The sequence below is a fragment of the Oryctolagus cuniculus genome, chromosome 7 (assembly GCF_051225735.1).
Source record: "Oryctolagus cuniculus isolate XC-2025 breed Fujian yellow rabbit chromosome 7, ASM5122573v1, whole genome shotgun sequence".
NCBI lineage: Eukaryota > Metazoa > Chordata > Mammalia > Lagomorpha > Leporidae > Oryctolagus > Oryctolagus cuniculus.
Genome location: NC_142873.1, coordinates 112,746,630 through 112,757,973, shown reverse-complemented (window position 1 = coordinate 112,757,973; position 11,344 = coordinate 112,746,630). Strand labels below are relative to the sequence as shown.

Sequence of the window (11,344 nt, the reverse complement as noted above, 5' to 3'; positions counted from 1 at the left end):
CCTCAGGACTGGCAATATGGCATAGTATTAAAATCACCACCTGCAATGCTAGCATCCCATATGGGCACTGGTTTGTGTCTCAGCGCCCTGTTAATGGCCTGGAAAAAGCATCAAAAGATGGCCCATGTGCTTGGGCCCCTGCCACGCACTTGGGAGAAGCTCCTGGATCCTGGCTTTAGTCTGACCCAGTCATTTAGGGGAGTGAATCAGCAGATGGAAGACCTTTCTCTGTGTTTCTCCCTATCTCTGAAACTCTAACTTTAAATAAATAAATAAATATTTTTTTAAAATATACAAATATTTTGTTTCTTTATCTGTTTAAATATTTTACTCATTTAAATGTTTCTTTTGTTGATTTCTTTTTTAGTTTTCCTTATATATTCTGGATGCAAGTATTTTACCAGAGATGTTATATGCAAATATTTTCTCCCATGCTATAGATGACTTTAATTTTCTTAATATTCTGTTTAAAATATTAGGAGCTTTAAATTTTGATATAATCACAGTTGTTAATTTACTCCCTTAATGACTTTGATTATAATATGAAATACAAGAAATTTTGGCTTAACCTTAAAATTTTCTTTTATATTTTCTCATAAATGCCTATGCTTTTAGTTTTTACATTTAGATCCACAATCTATTTAAATGAATTTCATAAGGTGTATATTGTAATTTAAAAAAATACTGATATCATATTTTTAATCATCAATGACTAAAAATATTGCTTTCTCCACTGAATTTCTTTTGATTCCTTATTAAAAATTACCTGGCCATATATGCAAATATCTATTTCTGGAATCAATATTCTGGTGCATTGGTTTATTTCTGCACATTTGCACCTGCACAAGACTGTCTTTGACATTATATCTTTATAATAAAATTTGAAACCAGAATAAAAAATACCACCTTTCATTTCTATGAACTTCAAACCAATGACAACTTCGTGGCCGTTAGCTACCAATAGCAAGGTGAGGTACAAATGCCTTTTTAGTGCTTTTTTTACTTAACTCCCTGACCTACCAACAAATAGGTATAATATCTGGTCTTCAAAGTGTTTCTTGGACCCTGCTTAGCACAGTTGCCATGTCATACTAAATATCACTAAATGGCCTGATTTTGAGCAGTAACACTTCGTAAGTGCAATTGCATCAGAGAAGAGAACCAAGCATGTCACAGAATTTCTTTTTCTCTGCAGGATAGCATTGATCATAAATGATGCCTGGGAAAGAAAACAAATTCCTTGGAATGGTTGGGCCAATCACAGAAGTGACTCCAAGTAAAGAAGGATCTCCTTGGAAGTCGGCTTCCATAGCCTTGGCAACTCATGACAAGAGCCTCGGGTGACTACTGACACCATAAACAAGAGTGTCCAATTGTTAAGTCAACAACAGGAGTCACTGTGTACTTACTTCTCATGTGGGATCTATCCTTAGTGTGTTGTCCAATGTGAAGTAATGCTATAACTAGTACTGAAACAGTATTTTACACTTCGTGTTTCTGTGTAGGTGCAAACTGATGAAATCTTTACTTAATATATACTAAATCGATCTTCTGTATATAAAGGTAATTGAAAATGAATCTTGATATGAATGGAATGGGAGAGGGAGCGGGAGATGAGAGGGGTGTGAGTGGGAGGGAAATTATGGGGGGGCGAAGCCATTGTAATCCATAAACTGTACTTTGGAAATTTATATTTACTAAATAAAAAATTTCATTACGTGAAGATAATTATAAGGAAAAAAATGAAGGATCTCTTGATATTTAACCAATGGTGTTTAACCATTCCAATAAATAGGAATGAGATTGGGTTTGGTAAATATTTAATTTGTACTTCTAAAAGGGGTAGAACTAGTTATGTTGGATTGATAGTCCTTAGAGACTTCTACCATAGAACTACAAGCTCTTTGAGGAATGGAACAAGAACTAAATTATGTATGTTATCCTTACACAGCCTAACATGGCAAGTGTTCAGAAAATGTATATGAGAATAATTCAGGAAGTTTGGGGAACAATATAATTGAAATCTGTACAAATTTCCATGAGCATTTTGAAGATCTCTGGTGCTGAATCACTTTATATACTAAATTTCCTGTGGATCAACATGAATTTTCCATTTTTTTCCACTTCTCTTAAAAAAGTAAGAGATATTTATTGACTTGGGGGTCTAGTGTTGAAGTCCATGCTTTCAGTAATTAAATTTCAATTTGTACCTTTTATTAAACAGCAAATTAGAGTGGATCATGGCAGATAGCTTACCAAGTGTGACTGTGGTCCATCTGTATTGACAGAGAGCACCGTTTCTTAAGATGCACATGGCAGCATTAAGATGAGAAGAGAAAGGGAAGCCAGGAGCTGAACTCCATAGAAATCTTTCCACCCCTGTTAGTGCTCAAATTCCATAATATGTGTGGAAGGGTCAAAGCCACAACACGTGGGAAGGTGGTTGCACAGACAGTGTTTAGGGCTGAATTGAGGTGGGGGTGTCTCTTGCATGGTGCTGGAATCAATTTTGTCTTGTTCTCCCATGTTTTCAGTGCTTGGGCACCTGTTTTGCATTTGATTTTTCATCATAAGAATCCCACAGGGTCACATACCACACAGAAGTACAAGTATGGTTGTTCTGTGGGTTGACTTTCTTCTAGTAAAATCTAAATGAATGTAAAATAGATGTTGGGGGAAAATCATAACAGGCATGACTGCCTGAGATATTTAGTCTCTTCACGGATAATACATTCCTACTACAAAAAGTTTCCAGGGGCTAGAAAGTGTTAGGGGGTGAAAACAGAATCCTATTAGTAGGGACCTTCTGTATATATATTTTTCCCAGAATATTTGGGTCTCTTTAGACACTGCACCTATCTCTATATCATAAATATAGTACCAGCTAATGTATGTTGTTGGTGGCTTCTTCCACCACAACATTCTTCCTTAACCTTAACCACTTGCTATTTTTTGTAACTCATATCTCACACTCTTCTGGCCTACAGTGCTATAGTTAATGACTTGACTCTTTATGTTTCTAGTCTTACATCAACTCAATTTTTCCTTACATTGTCATTTTGCGATCAAAAACCCTAGTGACACCAAATATGGTGCTGCTGAGTGGAAAAAGACAAGAGACAGAGATATAGACAAAGACAAGGATGTAGAGAGCTCCTGAGAAGAATATTTTGAGTGATAAATAGATTTGGGAAAGAAAAGAAAAGTTAAGACACAATTGTAGGAAATATAAGTTGATTTTAAAAGATAAAGAAAGGATGGAGACAGAATAAAATTATGGAAATTGGACTTGAAAGAGCTAGAATGTAATGGAGAGGGAAAAATGTTAAAAGATTTTTTTCTTTATTCTACAAATTTTAAAGAATGACTATCATTTTTCAATATATACTGCATGTGGAAATTATATTCCCCATAGATACTATAAGTAAGGTATTATCTCTATGGCACAGGTAAATAAATACTATGATTTTATACAGTTTGAGTTTCTCCCTCAAGGATTCATGTGTTAGAAGCTTAGTCTTCAGTGTGGTGATGTTAAAAGGTGGTGGGGCCTTGAGAGATGGGGACTAATAGGAGGACATTAGGTCGAAGGGGTTACCACTTTCAGGAGAGATTAACTTAGTTCCCATGGGACCTGTTAGTTCTTATGAGGGTTGGTCTAAAGGAGTGAGCCTGACCATTCCCACTCTCTCACCATAGGCTCTCACCACTGTGCAGACACTCCCACCATGGTTCACCCACCATGGGGTCCTCATTAAAGCTGTGATATGCTGTTTGGACTTATAACCTCCAAAACTGACTTAAAAGAACCTCTTTCAAACTGGCCTCGTATATTTTATTATAGTGAGAGAAAATGGACTGATACATTAAATTTTGACTCAAGAGACACCAACTCAAGGACATTGAATGAGTAATGATAAAACAAGCAGTGTAACCCAGTCCTGTCTGTCTTGCAATCACACCGGTAGTTCTTGTTGCCCCTGTCCCAGAGCCCATATTTGTAGACCAAACAAAACTTAAACAGAAAAAATACATGATAGAGGTAGCAAAGGAAAAACTACCCAAGCTTAGGTGTTCATATACTAAGCTGATGGGGCAAGGACAGGACTGCTGTTGCTGAGCACAGTGCTAGCTAGCATCTACATGATGGCTTCCGAACTTTCCATGGCCAAGTTCCCTTGACTGGCACAATCTCACTGGTCAGTCAGGGCAGAATCTATGTGAAAATTAGAAAGCTTTGGTATGCCAGAGGCAGAAAGACCTCAGATTGGACCATCCAGATGGATGCCCTACAGTTTCCAAAGTGGCTCATGGTGTGGTATAAGCAGTACTGATGCTAAGCCAAGTATGAATCTTGCTCACTCATCAGCCACCTCCACAACTATTGAAGCTCTCAGACCATCAGCTTTTTTATTAGTGAAAAATCAAACTATATCTTTTTTAGAGTTATATAATGATTATATAAAATACTGGATGAATTGTTCCAATACAGTGTTTCACATAAACTAGCAACTTTGAATTCTGACACTTTCTTTATTTGAATATTTGAATCTGTATTTGAATCTCTTCTTTTTGTGATTCATACAACTCCACCATCAAAGCATGTTAGCACCCTGGTTATAGTTCCTTCCCTCATTTCACCTGAATATAAATATATGACAATATTTCAAAAAGCTAGAACTAAAATACAATGCCTATTCTCTATTTGTTTATTTAGGAACCATCATTTTTAGCATCTACTATAATAGCAAAACAAATTTTCTTGTGACAGAGCAACTCATAAAACTCTTCTACTTCCATCATAGAATCTCTTTTACCGAAGATCTGAAATTGAGCAAACAAATTATTGCCATTTTTTTACTTATGTTGGAAAACAGCTTAGAGAGTATGTGATGGGTTCCAGTTACATAGCAAGTTAAAGCTCAGGCTGGCTTAAGAGAATAAAGCCAAGTAATATACAGATGGCTTGGACAAGTTACATGCCTTCCTTAGAGCTCATTTCCTCATCATTTTATGAAAATGTGAGTTGGTTATGTCCAGGACTAGTTCTTCCTCTGATATTCCTGGATTCTGCTTCAATTCCATGTGATGGTTACCCAGCAAAACTTTAGCACTCTACACACAATACCTCCACATGTTTTGATTTCAACCTGCCTCTTTTCCACATCCATGGAAGTTTTTCCAGCCGAGCTCTCATTCATTCAGTCAAAATGTGATGAGTATGTGTCAATTACAGTAAATTCATACTTTCCAGGAGTTCATAGTCCAATGTAGTCCAACGTGGAGACACAGAAAGGAATAGATAGTTGAAATATACTATCAATACTATCAGCTGCAAATACTAGAAAAACAAATCCTAATCAAAAACATGACTTGCAGCTGTTATTATCTCAAACAGCAAATTGAAGGTAAGACTTCTTCAAGAATGGTTTATACAGTGGCAGTATAAAATCTCAGCTTCTTTCCATTGCAAGGATATTGGGGTTCTAATAAGCTTACACTTTTCATATATACAAGACTGCTGTCCAAGTTCCAAGAATCCACATGTAGTACAAGAAAGGAAGAAGAGGAAGATGAGGAAATAATGACCTGTCTTCTTGTATGTCTCCTTATCGGCAAGGGAACTTTTCCCAGATGCCCTCAAGAGAGGTATCCTCTTAGTCCATTAGTCATGCTTGTGCAATTTACCCATCCATAAACCAGTGACTGGAAACAGGAATGGAGTTGCCATGAATAGATGCTCATGATTTATTCCTAGAGTTAGGACAGGGTTGCTTCTGGATCCCATGGGAAAGAGGTAGGCAGCTAAACAAAACTAGGCTCTTACTTTAAGGAGAAAAAAGGTAATGGCTTCTGGGTGAATAACCAACAGTGACTGCAGCACACGATTCACCACTTCACAGAATATAACATAAGAAAGCCCAAGATTCATAGGACAGACTCCAAAGGCCACCTACATGAGCTGTGCTGAAAATAGAAAGGCATAGTTTCTAAATGCTAGACTTTCATATGGGATTTGGGGCAGAACGTGACTGCTTTGGGGTGAAGCAGTGATATTTACAGACTCTCTCCTGTGCCTCCAGCATCAGCTGACTGTAGATGGATATTGCTAGCCCCTTGCAGCTGTGTCCACACTAGAGAACAGGGCCAGGGGCAAGACAAGCCACCCTAAGGGAGTTGGGGCCCCTGAAGGGACAAGCAAAGGTCAACTCTCTAACCATGAAACCAGAGTCAGGATTTAATGTGCTGTGATTTAAGTGGTGAAAATTTTGTAAACAGACAGCCGTGAGTTTAAATCCAAGCCCTGCTATTTGCTAGAAAAAGTGTGTAAATGCTTTGGCTCCAATTTCCTTATGTGTAAAAGTGGAATGTCTGCTTTGCTGGTAGAGATTAAATATAATGTGTGCATTGCAATAACAGAGAGCCAAGCACACCATAATAAATAGTATCTATTGTTATTACAAGGAGAAAATGCAAGTCAAAATGGATCAGCGATGAACAGTGAAGGGAATGAATAAACCCTGTAAGCCATAAAGTCAGAGCTCAAAATTAAACATCAAATATTATTTTCATAGCTGTTTATAATGTGCAAAACCCCATGCTCACCCATTATCTCATTGGTTTTTCACAATCATAGTATTATTAGGAATCTCCCATTTTTACAGATCCAGCTGAGATTTTGGTAAGATCACACTGCAAGTACACAGGAGGGCTGGTGTCACTCTCAGGCTCCATAGGCAGCTAACACTGCCACGGCAAGCTAATTCTGTCCTTGCCATGGTCTGCACAAGCTAGCCAGAAGCACAGCAGCAGGCAGTAGGGAAGGGGCTGCAGGCAGCTTCAGGGATGCCACCAGCATCTACTGCTTCTGGAAATCCAAGGTTCGCAAAAGACCATTTATTTATTTATTAAGCCAATATTTGAATGAATGCTCACAAGTTGGTTCTAGGCACTGAGGAAACTGTGATCAATAAGATCCAATAAATCCAGCCCTGGCTCTTAGAAAACGTCAGTCTAGTGGGAAACACTGCCAAGTAATTAAACGATTTCAGTAACTTGTAGAGCACAGGAATGCACAGAGACCAGTCTTAGCCTGAGGTGTCTGAGAGACTCCCACAGGTGATGTTGAGTCTGGAAGAGCGGAAGGATTGATGCTCCAGGGAGAGATGCATCTAGGTAGAGAAGAAAAATGAGAGTGGAGTTTAATCTGAATTTCTGATAAACACGGACTACTTTTTAACTAAGTATATCCCAAAGATTGTATAGCACATAGTCCCTTAACAATGTATTTGTTATTTATCTGAATTTTGTATTTAATTTGGGCAACACAATACTAGAGGGGAGAGCAAACAGGACACAATTAGCAAACTGAAAGTAGTTTCTCAGGGCTGCAAAGTTAAACACAAAACAAAGTAGCCAGAAATTCATTTTCTCAGGGAACTCAGGCTTCATGAGAAATTTGACTACAGGTTAAAAAGTCAGAAACAGTGGTTCTATAAGATCAGCCCATTGTTAAATCACTTAGTCTACATTTCCTTAAAGACTTCCCATCAAAGAAGTGTTTCTCACCTACACCTGCCGGAGAATCTCCAGGAGGAACCATTAAACCAGAATGCTGAGCTCAACCCTGCCACACCAGGGAGTGTTTGATTCAATATGTCTGAGGGAAGGTGTGATCATTTGCATTCTGGCCAGTTTCTAGGTGATGCTAATGTTAAAACTTCAGAATCACACTTTGAAAACTACTAGCCCATAGAATGGATCCCAGAAAAACTTCTATCAATCCTGTCCAATGTAATCACCCACCATTCAGGTTCAGATGCATGGAGGTGACTGACACAGAAGATGCAAGCTGCCTTGTGGAAGTAAAGCCAATTTCTCACTTCTGTCCAACTCTTTGTGACATACATCCCAATTACATATGCTCATATTTCTTTAACATAAATACTTGCCCATACTACACAAATTTAAGTCACAAAAATAAGTTTATAAATATATGCATAAAAGCTCTGGGTTCTTCCCACAAGCCAGTGGTTTGCCTTGTACTACCAGGTTAGGGACCACTGAACTGACCAAGTGCTACCCAAAGTATGGTCCACAAACCTGTAGCAACAGCATCACCTGGGATATTGCTGAAGGTTCAAGTTCACGGCCCCACCCCAAACCCACTGAATTAGTCTCTGGTGCCTAAACAATCAGTGTTTTAGCAATCTACATGATTCTATGGACAATGAACTTTGAGAACTGATGATGGTTAAATCCACAGGGCAAAGTAGGCTTGGCTCTGAGATGAGGATAGTTGGTACAGAAGCACAATCATGTGATAAAGCTGAGCCAAGGTCAAGTTCTTGAGCTCTGAGATACTGGAATTAACTGTTTTTTTCTTAAATAAACTATTTTGAACCAATGATGATCACATTATTGTTCAGAAATCTTGTGTTGCTATGATGCTGTATTGATATTACACTGTCAAAGAAAGTTATGAGTTTCAAGAAATTTTACCTGGCTAAGGGGATCAATGATCCAGTTTTCCCAGGGCTGTGAGTAACCACAGGACACAGGACCTAACCCAAAAAAGTCAAAGAAGTAAGAATGAATTGATAACCTTATCTGAATTCCATTGTGACAACATGTGATGTCTTTAGGAAATCACTTTCTTTCTCTACTTCCAACAATTATATAACCTCTCTATAAGGTGCGGGATGGACATGGGAATAGTACTCTTAAATTAGCAACCTGATTCTGGCTGTCATTTAATAGCAATGGGACATGTAGCAAGTCAGTTAGTATCTGTGAATTTCTCTTCATCATCCAGAAAATGAGGACAAAAATCTGTCTCTCACATGCCCAAGATCATAATCAAGGCTGAAACAATTGGTGATATGAAAGCATTTCATGGGGGAGACTGGCAAGATGGCTCAACGTAAGTACCAACAGTGCTCACCTCCTTATCCACAAAGAACATGAAAAATAGATGCCTTTTTAGTGAGTGACACTAGAACCCAGCAAGAGAACCCTGTAAGACACAGAAACCTGAGATAGTGACATAGACAGTAGAATATAGTACATAGAGAACAATGATCTCAGTTCCTTGGCTAGAAGAGTGCTCCCTATAACAACAGGTCAAAGAGTGAATGGGAGGGGCCAGCACTGTGGCGCAGCGGGTTAATGCCTTGGCCACATCCTATATGGGTGCCAGCATCCTATTTGGGTGCCAGTTCTAGTCCCAGTTCTAGTTCCCTCTTCTGATCTAGCTCTCTGCTATGGCTTGGGAAAGCAGTAGAAGATGGTCCAAGTCCTTGGACCCCTGCACCCACATAGGAGACCTGGAAGAAGCTCCTGGCTCCTGGCTTCGGATTGGCGCAGCTCCAGCTGTTGTAGCCACCTGGGGAGTGAACCAGCAGACAGAAGACCTCTCTCTCTCTGCTTCTCCTCTCTCTGTGTAACTCTGACTTTCAAATAAATAAATAAATCTTTTTAAAAAAAGTGAATGGGAGTGTCCCAGTGGAACCTATTGACAAAGATGTGACAGGAGAGATACTCCAGTCACAGTGTCAGAGGTAAGGTAGAGGAACTTCCTGGATTGTTTCCTATACCTTCATTTCAGAAAAGCTTCTTGCATTGTCTCCTCCCAACTCAGGCTGCTGCTGTATGGGATGAGTTAAGGACAGAGCCACACTGCAAGTCCACCATTGATCCTTGCTGTGGCTAGGCCTGCGGGTGCAAATTCCAGACTACAGGCTATCCTGAGACATAGATGTGGTTGTCTGAACTACTGCTGGGTCCAAAAGCATATGATCCATGCTACATGCTCCTCAAGGCTGCTTCTGTGGCTAATCCACTCTCCTCTACACAACCCTCCACCACCAGCTACCATTACCACCCCACCCACCGCCCATGCTTAAATTGACTGGACCACACATACTCTACACCTGCCACCAACACTGCTGAGAAAAATTCACCACACATTTCTGGTACCACCACCCCCGCTGCCAGAATGGCCACATAGTGGACCCATCTCAACTTCTGTGTGTACCACACCCACATGGATCACTAAAGTACCTGGCTTCCCTTCCCTAGTGTGGCCCTTAGAGTCAGAAAGGCTCCCTACCCCTCCACTTCCTGCACCGTGCTCAAGGAAATAGCTGAAAGCCAAAGAAGCTACAAGGAGACTACATGAAGGCATCCAACTGAAAACAAAGCCAATAGAGCTTTACCAAACTAACATTCTAAGACATATTCAGAAGACCACTTCCTATGAAAGCTATCCTATAAAAGTCGGAGAGAAAACAAAACTACTGATGCATAAATCTCGATATAGAGATACAAAATATATGAAAAATAGGATAACATAATGCCTTCAAAGACACATGCATTATAAAATACTCTAGAGATACAAGAGCACTTAAAATTTGTGGAAAATGAAATTAAAAATATGAGTTTACAAGGAGGGCATTTGTCCTCATGGCTAAGGTACCTGTTAAGATGCCCATGTGCCATATCAGAGTGCTCAGTTAAATAGCAGCCTCTGGCACCTGACTCGAGCTTCCTGTGAATGCAAACTCTGAGAAATCTGAAGTGATAGTTCAACTAATTGGGTTCCTGTCATCCTCTTAGGAGACCTGGATAGAATTCTTAGCTCCCAGTTTTGGTCTAGTCCAGCCCTGGCTGATGTGGGTATTTGGACAATGAATCAGTGGATGAGTTCTCTCTCTCTCTCTCTCTCTCTCTCTCTCACCCTCTTTTGCCTTCTTCTTTCTCAACAATAACAAAAAAAGTTAATGAGTTCATTTCGTTGCAAAAACAATTCCAAAAACTATGGATAGTTGTTTTCCAAAATGCATTTTCCACATACTATGAAAAATTTTTTTCTTCACCAGAATAAGCTCTTACTTGTAATTCCATTGTCCACAAACTTTTGAAGGACCCTTCTGTAAAGGACAGACACCTGACATTGTGGAAAGAGCTGAGACCTTGGACAGGCAAATCCCAGTTTCAACCGCAGCACCGCTTAGGGCACATTATTTTATCTGAGATGACTCCCAACTGTAAAATAGGGGTCAAATTACCTTTCTCATTGAATATTGGGAAGATTAAAAGAGACAGTGGTTGCAAAGTGCCAAGCATATTTGGAACTCCAAAGTATTAGTTCTCTTCCCCATGATTATAAGACATTCAAAGACTTAATGATAGTTTTTTGCAGTTAATGCCATGAATAGCATCATTATGCTTGCTTCCTGAAGTGAAAAGCCACAATAACACTCCTCCCTGCTCCCAGTGCCCCTTTGATGTGGCAGGGGGATGGAAGGGATGTTATTTCCACTTGGTATGATCAAGTTGGGAA

At 39.4% G+C, this 11,344-nt stretch overlaps 1 long non-coding RNA gene across 1 annotated transcript in view; it reads right to left on the bottom strand.

Moving 5' to 3' along the window:
* Window positions 1-4,691: 4,691 nt before the first annotated feature.
* LOC103350166 (uncharacterized) overlaps window positions 4,692-11,344 on the bottom strand; it is a 95,241-nt gene continuing 88,588 nt past the window's right edge. The window contains exons 7-8 of the long non-coding RNA XR_016237327.1: window positions 8,503-8,564; window positions 4,692-7,172 (exon numbers count right to left, since the gene is read on the bottom strand). This is a non-coding gene — a long non-coding RNA (uncharacterized LOC103350166). The remainder of the gene's footprint in view (window positions 7,173-8,502; window positions 8,565-11,344) is intronic.